The sequence below is a fragment of the Felis catus genome, chromosome A1 (genome assembly GCF_018350175.1).
Source record: "Felis catus isolate Fca126 chromosome A1, F.catus_Fca126_mat1.0, whole genome shotgun sequence".
Classification (NCBI taxonomy): domain Eukaryota; kingdom Metazoa; phylum Chordata; class Mammalia; order Carnivora; family Felidae; genus Felis; species Felis catus.
The window spans coordinates 62,717,684-62,731,836 of NC_058368.1; the positions used below are offsets into that span (position 1 = coordinate 62,717,684).

General features: G+C 35.6%; 1 long non-coding RNA gene across 1 annotated transcript in view; it reads right to left on the reverse strand.

Moving 5' to 3' along the window:
- The window catches only part of LOC123384654, a 162,760-nt gene that overhangs the window by 78,437 nt on the left and 70,170 nt on the right, over positions 1–14,153 (reverse strand). Inside the window, exon 4 of the long non-coding RNA XR_006596118.1 lies at positions 9,850–9,926. This is a non-coding gene — a long non-coding RNA (uncharacterized LOC123384654). The remainder of the gene's footprint in view (positions 1–9,849; positions 9,927–14,153) is intronic.

Genomic DNA, 14,153 nt, shown 5'->3' on the forward strand with positions numbered 1-14,153 from the left:
CATCTTTTTCCGTAAAAATTGCCTTGGACAACATTCCATCGTGTGCCACTATCCAATTTAATATGATAGGCTTTCACAATTTTCTAAGCTGAGTTATAATAATAGATGTGGCTTTGGCATTTTAATTATTTTTGTATTTTCAATAGTTTCTTAATACCAATAAATTTATTATAATACAAGGATCAGCACAGTTATATATTACCAGTGGAGACAGACTGAGCATACAATGTCAATTTGATTAAAGTAATAGCACTAGCACCTAAAATGCCCTTATGGATTTTCTCAGTACTCTCTTTCCTTTTAATTCTTTCCTGGAATTTAGAAAGTATAATTTGTTCTCATTGTTTAAATTGTGAAGAAATAAATCTCATAATTATACAAATTCTTTTCCTTCCATTTACTATGCCTCACATGCTCCACAGGAAGTAGTACACACAGAAGTCATTGCCAGTAGAAATAAAAACCATTTTGAACTCCACTTGTTTTTATTAGACTCTACTAATTTACTCCAAAGAAAGGGCAAGCAATTTTCATTACCTTTTCAGAAAAGTAGTATAATTCCATATATCATTCATTTAATTTTAATTTTATTTATATATGACCACTTAAATGCATATCTTTCCAAATGACAGTTAGATCTTGTGGTTGTGTTTGAACCATATTACCTTGAATGAGAGATGGTGAGGCCAGATGAAGATCAAGATGGAGGAAATAAAGAGTTTTACAGTTTTGTTATACTCACCGTTTCCTGAGGAGAGCATAGTATGCCACACAGGGCCACTCAGAAAAGCATGTGATCAGTCAGGAGGCAGTGAAAATAAAGCTGTGGGCAAGCACCTTGATTGTGGTTTCCACAGGAAGGAAGGATGAGGCGGGTTAAGGGAGTTTATGACTGGCTGGCTATGTTTGAAGGCAGCATCCCTGGAAACTTTATGTTTACTGTGACCATTAGAGTCTGTTGTTTGGGACTATCTAGTCTCCAGATGTTTTGGGTGAGTCAAGATTTACTTGGGAAGAGCTCTTTTATAGATGTGAAAGCTTCCATTTACAGAAATTAAAACTAAGCTTAATATATGTACATATTTTTAATTTTGTTAATGTTTATTTATTACTGAGAGACAGAGAGACACAGGGTGTGAGCAGGGGAGGGGGCAGAGAGGGGGGAGACACAGAATCCGAAGCAGGCTCCAGGCTCTGAGCTGTCAGCACAGAGCCTGACGCGGGGCTGGAACTCACAAACTGCAAGATCATGACCTGAGCCAAAGTTGGTCGCCTAACCAACTGAGCCACCCAGGTGCCCCGAAAACTAAGCTTAATATATTAAGCCCATAAGAAAATGTAAAAAAAGATAAGATCATATTTGGATGATTATATATACATTGTACTTTAGTAAATTCAATAATAAAAGATGAATTTCTATATTTCTTCCTTTTTTATTTCCTCAATGATTTTTATATTATAATGCTGATGTTCTAGTATAAGCAACATACATGAATAATAGCTGTGTATTTTGTGTTTATGTTTTAATATTAATATTTGCATCCAAATAAAAATCTCTAAGTGAATAGATAACATTAGAATGTACAATGTCTAAGACTATCCTGTCTGAAAAAAAATTAAAACTTTATAATAGAACTCATCGATATAAATGCATGCTGCCTGATATCTTAAAAATCATTAATCTAAATGTATCAGATCTTGACCAAAGTAAAACAAGCAGCCATACCAATATGAATATTTGGCTTATAGACTTTTAAATTAAAAATTAACATTTCCAACATAATCTTTATAATTGAATACTTGAATCCTATCCAACACAACAATAAGAATAAAAGGCAATAAACACATAATGTGGACAATCTCATTATTGAGAAATCATTCATTATATAATGTAAATTATTCAAGAATTTTCTGAACAGTTTTCAAGAGTGGATTGGGAACAAACAGAATTATAATATCTGTCGAATATACTTATCCATGAACTTTACTAACTTCATTTCTTATAGGTTTCATTTTTTAGCATCCAATATGCAGTTAGTCAAATTTTTCAGAAAGGCTGAATAGAATACAATTGGACAACGCTAAAGACAAAGCTAATGTTTGTATAGCCCTTCCTGTTCCCTCTCCATTTATACACATAGAAGCACCGACTACCTTTGGAAGTCACTTTAAACAATCACAGAAACCAGCCTGACTCCCTTCCACCACCCCTCCTTCCTTTCCAAAGCTTCCATATTACTTCTTCACCACTTCCCATCCTCTCCACACACAATGTTTCTATGCACAGGGCCTTTTTTGTAGATAATAAATTGTGAGACTATCCCCCCAAGTATCTCATCCACAGGTTTGGTGTCACTCTATTGCTTTAACTCAAATGAAATATATTCCCTGGAAGAGGCAACCTCTGTAAATCCAATGCAATCATTACAAGATTTATAGGGAATAAACTCTTGGATGGCACTAAAGACAAGCTATCTTCACAACTAGGATTGAAGATAGATAAAAGAAGAGCTGGAACAGAGATGGAAGAGACTGAAGAAAGTGTGATGTTCTCTCAGTGGTAACAAGAAGTAAGAATCAGTTGGGTGAAAGTTGAGTATATAGAAATGAGAGGAGAGCTTTCTCATTTTTCAGAGTATTGCAAATATCCTTTTCCCCGTTCAGAGCAGAAATTTCTCTGAGTCTACACTGACAACACATTATGGTCAGTGAACTACTGATACTGGAAAGTAACTGCTCTCATTTGTACAATTATAAGATCCAGAAATAGACAGTGCTACCCTAGGATCCAGAACCAGAGACAGGAAGCTAAAATGCAATCTGACTTGGACTGAGACTACTAATACCTTTGCCCTCTCCACTCAAGATTGGCCAATATTTGGTGAGCGAAGCCTGTGGTTACTCCCACAATTGTACGAAAATTTTACTAAAAAATTCTTAAAATATACTGCTATGTGAAGGCTAAGGTGAACTCGTAATAAACTACATTTTTTTTTTTAATTTTTTAAGCAGGCTCCAGGCTCTGAGCTGTCAACACAGAGCCTGACACGGGGCTCAAATCCACAAACTGTGAGATCATGACCTAAGCCGAAGTCAGACGCTTAACCAAATGAGCCACTCAGGCACCCCAGTAGACTAACTACATTTAACATGACTTTACTAGAGGCTATAAAAGTGGAAAGAATGACCAAAGGACTGAGATCTTAATAAATATCATGGTGAGGGGAAGCTAAGGCAACATTCTGGCAATCAAATGGCATGACTAAAGGTACGCAATGGAGCGACTGGGCAGGGGCGCAAGGTGAAAGATACCAGAGGGATCAAATTAGGAAGCTTTCGATCAAAACTAGAAGTTTGTGAGCAGCATCTTGGCTGTGGAGTGGTGGTGCATTCTGCAGGTTTCATGATACCCAGATGGACATAGAACATGTAGCAACATGAGCATTAAGGAGGCTTGCTATAGAAGCAAGGGCTCACAGATAAAAGCATTGTCCATATATTCAGGCATGCCTCACATGTTAAACACTCACACACATAAAATACCTTGAAAGCTTGATATTAGGGTGAATGGGAAGTGAATTTGCAATTTTGTTCCTCTCAAAGAAATGTTCACACATTCTTTCAGGCTAGGCTGCTGCCTAAGCAGATTCCCTCCTCGGCACAAGGACAGGTAACAAAGACCTCAGAGAAGCTTTACTTCTTCTACAATTCCTTACGAGAATGCCAATGTTCTAGACAAACACACCACATCTGGAGGTTTACAGGCTTGGGCATTCTGAGGACCAGCACAAGATCTCGTGGAGAGCAGAGAGTGCCTCCCCACAGCTAGGGCATGTGTTACCCCCAGATCCTCCTCAGAAGAGGTGTTTCGGCACAGAGTGACCAGAAGTGCCACACACACCTAGTTTCATCAGATTCTGTCTCTAATCCCTCACACTCCAAGGGCAATAAAAAACAGTCCAAGAGATAAGTGTAAGCAAATGTCATGCCACTGTCCTTCTTGTAAAAGATAACACATCTAAACTGAAATATTTATGATATTGTGAGACTTTCAGTAATTTATAGATTTATTAAGGATTTTTAAATACTAATAGCTATGGCAGCACTGCATGGAAATAATGAGAATGAAAAAATCTAAACATAAAAAAATCATGGTTCAAATTCCTGTTAAATTAATATACTTTAATTTTAAGTAATTTGAATTGGGATCCCTAGCCAATATGTTGTAAGTGGACTTGGTTCCCCCTCATGAAGTGAGCTCTAAAACTATTTCTCTCCCTTTGGTGCCCCTATTGCTTTTGTTAAGGAACTTGCTTTTTCTCATTTTGAATCTTATCTCTTTACCCATCAAATTGTTTGACTTTGCAGAATCTTCTGTTTCCCCTCCCTGACATTTTTGGCATTTCTGATCTCAGGAATGGGCCAGAAGTTTCTCAAGTGGTTCATGTGAGATCAGGAAAGGACAAGGTATGTTTCAAACATGTAGCCTAAGTATACACACACACACACACACACACACACACACACACACAGCCCAACTTTAAAAAAGCTTTTTTTTTTTTTTTTTTTTTTTTTTGCCATTTTTAATACTTTATATGGTACATCCACTGGACCCTTTCATTGATCTGTTTTTCTTTTCTTTCTTTCTTTCTTTCTTTTTTTTTTTTTTTAGTTTTTATTTATTAATTTATTTATTTTGATGGGGGCGGGGCAGAGAGAGAGGAAGAGAGAGAATCCCAAGCAGGCTCTGCACTGTCAGCTCAGAGCTTGACTGGAGGTCAAACCCACACACTTGAGATCATGATCTGATCTGAAATCAAGAGTTAGATGCTTAATGAACTGAGCCATGCGGGTGCCTCAGGGCTCTTTCATTGATCTGCTTAAATGACAGGTAGAGAGGATTATTTTTGTTCTCTATGAATGTATAAAGAAGAAAAATAGACCAATTGAGTGGAAATAAAGAAAATACCACAAGAGATTTATACTCTTATCAGTGGGATAAGGGATGAGCAAAACTCTTGCTTCTAGTAGATATAAGTTCAATGACTGCATGTGTTTAATCCAGAAGACAAGCCCAAACATTTTCGTATTTTATAGGACAATTCAATGACTAGACACTCATTTTTGAAAATAGCCTTGCTTATTTGTGCTGAAAGGAACCATGCCACTTTATCCCACCCAACATTTGTCCTCTGAAATCTCAGAAGATAGACAAAATTAAATTCTGGACTTACTGAAAATTTCACACAATAGAAAATCACTTCCTGCTTATTTGCCTATACACATTTTCTGTGTAAAGGCAAAACACTGCTTTATTTAGTGCTCTATACATTTGTTTGTATTTAGCCAACCTCAGAATTTGGTTTTGTAAAAGATGAATTGTTCTTCCAAAGTGATTATTTTTATTTCATTGCTCTACTACATGCACACATGTAATAGGTATCTTCATATATTATACATATATGTATTCTGTAAAAATTTTCCAGTTCATGAACAAAATCTTTAATATATTTTCTCATTTGTGGTCTAGAATAGCCCTGTGATTCATGTTATCATCTCTCTCTCAAAGTTGAGGAAACTAACATTCTAAGAGGTGAAATCTACTTGCTCAAATTCAAACCAATTGAAACAACTTCTGAATTACAGTCTCAGAACTTAAACCTCATCTTTTGAAAGAAAATCTCACTTTTTTTCACAAAAACACAGTACTTTCATTGCTTAAGTTTCTTAAAGTCCTTTCAGGTCAATCTTCCCTTAGATGAATAAATTAAATATTTTCTGATCTTTCTAGTTGTGTTACCAGTAGGTTCTGCTTACACAGATTAAATTTGGGTTTTTGATCTCCTGTAGCAGTTAAATGCCAATTAATATACAGCATCATCCAAGACAGAAATCCAGACTGGACTTAACCGAGAACAGCTTTCTTGGAAGGGTTAATCATATTAGAATCCCTCCACGTAGGCTCTATTATAAAGCTTTTAGGTAAATAACCCAATGGTAAAGGAAGATGAGAATAGCATGTATATTGCATTTCAAGGTTTTACAAAGAGAAGAAATCTTCTTTCCAAAGAGTAATTGGTCACCAGAGATCCCAGGAATCAACTAACCTGTCCATTAACCTACAGGGTAACTCAACCTGTAAACTAAAATATCTAATTTCTGACAACTTTAATGCTTGGGGTTGCGGATAAATGCATGGCTACTGAGCATAACACCAGAAATTGATTTTATTTTCCCTAAAGAAAGCACTACAAAGACTTTCTGTCTAGTAACTGTATTTATTTCATGCTCTAGGCCCTGATCTTACAGACAGCAATTTCTCAATTTTTGTTTTTGTCAGTGTTTGTATTTCATTTTGGTTCTTAAATTTTAGATACAGAAAACAGAGTTAATCAAATTCTAAAGCTATATGCACTATCATCAGAATTTGTGCTGGGCTCCTCTCATTTTATTTAATTACTACTGCAAATCCCTATTTTTACTCCCATTTGTTTATATACATATTAATTTAAGAAAATATTACTCTGCTTTGACTTCATTTTGGTTTTTTGCTTATTTTTACCCAAGACTCTGCATTTTAAAATCCATTCATGTTTTCTGTGTATATGTAACAAATGGCATCTAATTGCTTTGTAGTACTTTTTTATGGGCTTCCACCATTTTTTACCTGTTCACCATCTGTCAAAAAATCTAACAATCTCTATGGGATACTGCAGCCATTTGGAGGGCCTGCCAAGTGTGCCATAGATTTGTCCCGGCAAAGAGAAGACACAGTAGGCCCAAATAGGCACAGCATAAGCAAAATCAGCCGTGTGTCTGTTATTTCTGGCCCATAGGTGTCACTGAACTAGAGGGACCAGATGCTAGACGACAAGCAGTGGGTCACTCAGTCATGGAGGATCAAATTCTTGACTATTGTTAGGTGATTTTATGGTCTGTAGATGCACCTGATGGGCAATGGCAAGGGAGTATACTCTATCCATTACTAGAACCAGCGTGATGCATAAGAAACTGCTTTCTGCAAAATAAGGCATCTCTCTGGCACACACAAGGGCCTTGCGGCAATTGCTTGCAACTGCCTACCTCTGCATGTTCCAGGGAAGACCAAAGGACACTCTGTGGTGGTTAAGCTTGTGAACATCATCTATGTGAGATATGCAAGCTTCCCATTCTACCCCACCCCACTGATGGACACCCAGCTTGCCTACAACTCCCCACATCCCTGCTCAGTTCTCTTCTTAGACATATGTGAGACTCTCACTGGGAAAAGTCAAAAATATGTAAACACTTAATTTGAGTGAGTTTGCATCAAGTTGCTCTGCAGCATGCCTGTAGTAGTTTGTATGCTCAGCATCCATGTTTAAAATGTTTACATTTTACTAACACCTAGCATTGTCTAGATTTCCAATTATGAACAGTTTAACAGGTGTACAGTGACAATTTTCATGCCATTAATTACTAATGAGTTTGTGTGTCTCTTCACATGCTTGTTACCCTGTCTGTCCCTAAAGACTCCATTTTGTTCTGTTGAGTTATCTATCTTTTCTTATGCCAATACAACACATTTTTTTCCTAGGGCTTTGTTTTAGCTTTCAATAGTGTTAATTTTCTTTCTTTTCCCCTCTTCTCTGAGGCTGAACTTCCTCTTGAAAAATACTTGTCTCAGATTCTACTTCTAACCCTTCACTCTGCAGGTACTTCAAACTGGTCTAAGAAACAGAAGGGGCAAATGTCAGAGTGCTGTATTCCATTTCTTACTCATCATTCACTAATGAGATGGTAAATACTTGACATCTCAAAAGTGCCAAGTCTAATATGATGCTCCCTAATATTCCCCATTTCAAACATGGTCAATCTATAGTACTTATATTAGTAAATGACTGTTCCATTAATACAATTCTTGAGGCAATGAACTTTGGAGTTGTCTCAGTCTTTCCCCCTTTCTCTTACTACATGTAATTGTTTCATCAGCAAATCCTATCAATTATATGTTCTATAAGGTGTACAGCCGATTCTGGACAACCCATTGTGACCAATGGTCTCTTACATTTTAACGTTACTTATGATATCAGATACATATTTTCCTAATAACTTATTTTACTTTCTTTCATTTTTGTTCTTTGTTTAAGTTATCACTATTCTACACTAAACAGAAGATAATACATTATACTTAATGGAGAAAGATTAGAAATATTATCTTCAAAATCAGGAATAAGATATCAATGATTACAACCATTTAATCAATGATTAAAACCATTGTGGTTTTAGTCAATGCTCTCAGGGGAAAAATAGCTGTAAGTATTAAAAGAAAAGAAAAAATTATCATTACTTGTAGATGTTATGACTACCTTATTCAGAAAAACAGCAGGATTTATATGATTAATGCATAGTAGTAACAAGAATTAAAAGGAGAAGTCCTGCTGCAGATTTAAGTTAGGGACTTTTTTTTTTTTTTAATGAAGTTACTTCAATCATGGAACTGGATGTTCACAAAGGGAATGATGTGAATATAAAAAAAGAAATCCAAGACCGAGCCCTGAGGCACTCAAACATTTAGAAGCTGAGAACATTATAAAGAACAGTGAAAGGAGGCTAAAAACAAGTGCAGAAAAGGGAGAAAATAGCTTGAATGTGGTCCTAGAAATAACAAAAAATAAAGTCTTCCAAGGGGAAGAAATTGATCAAATATGTCATTGTTACTGCTAAGTCAAAGAAAATGGAAACTGAGGGTGGACACCAGATGATCTTTTATATCATTGGTGACCTTGAGAAGAGTCATTTTGGTTAATAGTGGCAGAAAAAAAAAACTAACTTAAGTAATTATGAGGAATAGGAGAATTATAGACGTAAGCATAATATCCGCTTCGATAAGCTTTCTTTGTTTTTAGGATGATATAAAGGACACCTTATTTATTTGCTCATAAAAATAATGTAGTAAAGAGAAAAAGACAATTTTCTAATGTTTATTTTTGAAAGAGAGAGAGACACAGAGTGAGCAGGGGAGGGGCAGTGAAAGAGGGAGACACAGAATCTGAAGGAGGCTCCAGGCTCTGAACTGTCAGCACAGAGCCCAATGCAGGGTTCGAACTCATGAACTGCAAGATCATGACCTGAACCAAAATCGGATGCCTAACCAACTGAGCCACACCAACACCCCAGGAAAGGACAATTTTCATAGGCAGAAGATATTAAAGAGAAATACTGGAGAGAGAGAGAGGCAAACCATAAGAGACTCTTAAATACAGAGAACAAACTGAGGGTTGCTGGAGAGGGTTGGGTGGGGGAATGGGTTAAATGGGTGATGGGCATTAAGGAGGGCACTCTTCCAGGTGACCACTGGGTGTCATATGTAAGAGATGAATCACTGAGTTCTACTCCTGAAGCCCAGACTACACTGTATATTACTAACTTGATTCTAAATAAAAAGAAAAAAAAAGAAATACTGGATATAGGTACTTATTGCACATTGGTGTCTCTGAGAAACAGACACCAAAATATGTATTTTCATTCATATTTATATTGTATTTTTTGGGGAGTGTTCTGAGGATGAGGTCCTGCGGGCAGGGTGGGCTTCGTGGGAAGGTGACCTGTGTGCAATTGTACAGAGCCTCATGCTCAGAAGGGCCCCGCTCTTAATTTTATGCTCTACTCTCACCATTTGGAATTGTTAATCATTTTTGAACAAAGGGCTCTACAATTTCAAATTGCACTGGGCTCTGAAAATTACATTGCCAACCCTGTCTGTAAGAGCGCAAAAGATGCAGGACTGGACAAGGCCAGTCCAACAAGGACCTCTCAATCTGTGCTAAATTCGAGTGAGGGAGCAACAATTTTATACCCTTTACTCACCAGTCACTGGAAGCTGGCTGTCCTGGAAAGAGGGTACAGCTTTGGGTAAGACAGCTCTCTTCAGCAGAGCCTAAACACTGGACAGAAACAGATAAGGGAAGTCAGCCACCAAAATTACAAGCGACTAATGAAAAAGTGCTTCAACTTCAGAAAGAAATCACGGCACGAAGCAATGAAACCTACTACAGTATTTGAGGAGGAGAAGGGGGATGTAATGCACAAGGTCACCCTGAATTGGAGTACACAGACTTAATTATTATAATAGGAGAGACATCAATGATATATGCTAGTAAGTGGGTAGAACTGGAGGTGGCAGTTTATGGAATTTTTTTTTTCCTGATTGCTTCACTGTATTCAATGAAATGCCAAGCCAAGTCATCAATTGAGAGTAGGGTAGTGAGTTAGATTTGCAGTTTAAGAGAGATAGCATGAAGAAATATGCTAGATCACTCCTAAAAGTCCAGTATTACTCTAACAAAATTTCTCAAAACAGGATTAGAACTACTGGGTTGATGTTTTGTGGGATGAAGAAGTAAAGAAAACAATTAAAAAATTCTAAGAAGGAAGTCTAAAGTTTAAGAAATGTATGGGTTTTCATACTGAAAAGGTCTGTGGAGTTAAAAACATGACTTAAAAAAAAACCTCCTTATAGACACATGCTTGTAAAATGTCTGTGCTTTAAGAATAAGATAAAAATCATAAAAACATGGAGGGAGAAAGGAAAGAGATTACCTACAAAGAGACTGTGAACAGATGGCATGCACCTTCTAATTAGCATCATGAAACTCTAAAAGATGTCAGACAAGTGCTTCAAATATCTGAAGGGACATCTTTAGAAACTGGAATTACATGTTCAGAAATATTTTTATCAGTGAAAGAAAATAAATACACTTTCAAATATTCAATTACTAAGATCTTTTTCTTCCATGCAATTTGCTGTGAAAGTTGCTTGAGAAAAAGCTGCAATAAATAGAGAGGTCTCAGAATGAGGAAGTCCTGGGGCTCACGAAACAGAGACTCTAAGCCCAGAGAACATCTCAGGCTGGCAGAGCTAAAAGAAGCCTGGGCAACAAGTGCTCTATTTTGGGGAGTAGTCAAAAGAATTCTAGGAGAAATATTCCTTGGGATAAATGTTGATTGATGGTTATTTTTGGAAGCCTGAATAATTATAAATAATGTGAAAATTCACTATTCTTCTATTATTAAAGGGAAAAGAGAAAATAAGACAAAGTCAAAACAAAAAACAATTATCTACCAGAATTATAGGTTTCAAATATGAAACAAATCATTTTGGAACACAATTTGAGCACTGAAGATCAAGTAAATCCATGTGACTTTGATGGCATGCACCATCTTCATGAGAGGCACAATTATCTTAATTCTAATATCCAGGTAAAGCAGAGGAGGAAATGGAATCATAAAACATTTGATTTTACAGCAATAAATGAATAAATACAAAATAAATTACATAGTTTCAAACTCTGTTTAAAACAAAGATTTACAATTTTAGAACCAAGCAATGATAAAAAAATAAAAATGTAACTAGAATTACCAATGAGAATATCAACATAGATGCATCTTGATAATGTAAAAGTAATGGTGTAGCTGCCCATCAGGAGGCACAAAACAGTAGGAGAGTTGGAAGAAGGGACTGGAATATGAATACTTCTACAGTGGTGCTTCAGAAGACAGATAAAGGAAATGAAAAATCAAAAATAACATAACAAATAACTGCATGGATGGCAAAGTGAATATTGAGACAAAAGGAAGATAAGTAAAAAGGTTTAACTTTCATCTAGAATTGGAAAAATCAATGAATAAAGATACCAATAGCTTATTCAGAAATATCTCAGCAATAAGAAATAAAAATCCATTCTGAATAATGATAACTGGTAAAGAAGATGAGGAGTGGAGATCTTCTCTATGGAAGACATTTATAATATTTGCTTATATTTTTTTTCATAAAATGCTTTTTAAATTTATTTATTTACTTATTTATTTATTTATTTATTTAGAGAGTGAGACAGAGTGGAGCAGGGGAGGGGAAGCGAGAGGGAGACAGAATCTGAAGCAGATCCCAGGCTCTGAGCTGTGGGCACAGAGCCTGATGTGGGGCTCAAACTCAGGAACCAAGATCATGACCTGAGCTGAAGTCGGATGCTTAACCGACTGAGTCACCCAGGTGCCCCTATAATATGGTGCTTTAATTTAAAAAAACAGAGTGGAATTGCTGAACTGTATGTTCAATTCATGTTTAGCTGTTTAAGAGGCTGACAAACTATTTTCCAATATTTGGTACCATTTTACATTCCCACCAGCAACGGCCATTTCCATTTCTCTACATCATTACCAATACTTGTTACTGTCCATCTTTTTGATTAGCCATTCTACCAGGTATGAAGTGAAATCTCATTGTGGTTTTAATTTGCATTTTCCTAATCACTAATGATATTGAGTATGTTCTCACATGCATATTGGCCATTTGAATATTTTCCTTAATGATATGTCTATACAAATGTTTTGCCAAATGCTTCATTGGGATGTTTTTTTTTTATTACAGAGTTATAAGAGTTCTATATATATTAATACAAGTTCTCTATCAGTTATATAATCTGCAAATATTTGCTCCCAATCTGTTGTTTGTCACTTCACTTTCTTATTGGTGTCTTTTGAAGTACAAAGGTTTTAATATTGAGATAGTACAATTTATCTTTTTTTTTTTTTCCTGTATTGGACTCTGGTGTTGTAGTTAAGAACTCTTTGTTACCCCTGGTCACAAAGGTTTTATTCTAAATTTTCTTCCAGAAGTTTTATAGTTTGGATCATATATTTAATTCTAGGATCCATTTTGAATTCCTTTTTTGGATGTGAGACCAAGGTCTTAGTTCACTTCTTTGCATATGCATATCCAGTCCTCCCAACATCATTTGCAAAACAATAACAGCAACAACAAACACAAACCACCTATCCCTTTGCCACCAGATTGTCTTGGCACCATTGTCAAATGTAAGGAATAATTTCCGAATTGTCAATTCTCTTTCACTGGCTACACATCTATCTTTGGAGAAACACTATATTATGTTGCTACTGTAGCTTCATAGTAAATTTTGAAATTGGGTAATATAGATCATTTAACTTTGTTCATGTTTTTCAAAATAATTTGGGGTATTTTTAGTCATTGGAATTACTATATACATTTTAAGAGAGGCTTGACAATTTTTACGAAAATTCTGCTGGAATTTTCAGAAAGAATGTGTTGAATCTATAGATCAATTTGGGAATTGCCATTTTTATAATAATGAGTTTTCCAATCCATAAAGGTGATTTCCTCTGTGACCTTGCTTTACTCAGTTATTAGTTTTAGTAGGTGTGTGTGTGTGTATGTTCCTTTGGAATTTTCTAACAACCAGATCATGTCATTTGCAAATAAAGCTTTATCCTTCCTCTCCAAACTAGATAACTAGAAGTCTTTATTTATTTGGCTTAAAACTTCCGGTAAAATTTCTAATTAATCATATTTCACTCTATTATTTGAACTATCATGAGAACACATCCTGCCCTCAAGTATTAAATCCCCTGTCATATTTACCAAAATGTGAATATTTCATCATATGCATGGCTGATGAAGTTACTGCTGAACTGATATCTGCCTTGGTCCAGAAATCACATGTTAAATTCAAAGTCACATAAACATATAGATATTAACATCTTATCAATTACATGTCATCCCCAACTCACATATATCTGAGATATCCAATTTATATATTTTAATTGACATGTAAACTTCCATTCACCTTGCAATTATGTAATAATTTCTATTTTTATTGTTATGCAATAACAGAAAGGGAGAGTCCCAAAATGCTTAACAAAAGTACTAAGTATGTCATTTTTTGACAGGAGCTTCCTATGTAGCCTCATTTGCCACTGTACAGTCATTGCCTCCATACAAACTTTTTATCCAATCATGAACAAGTATCCCTTTGTAAAATTTGCATCCATATAGTTTTCCATGTTTGCACATATACAAAAACTCTATTTTCTTTAAATAATTGTTAAATATGAATTTCCACATACTATTTCATAATGTAGATATATCCATAAATACTTGACTATTTCAGCCATCCCTTTAATCATAAGCATTAAGGTTATTTCCAACTTCTAATTGCTATTATGCAAATTCTACAGCAATGACATTCTCATACAGGTCTCTTTTGCACACAAACACTTCTATTTCCAGAGTGTGTTATAAGGGCATTACCAGGTTATGCACACACACACTTTGTAAACACTTTCTAAATATTTAG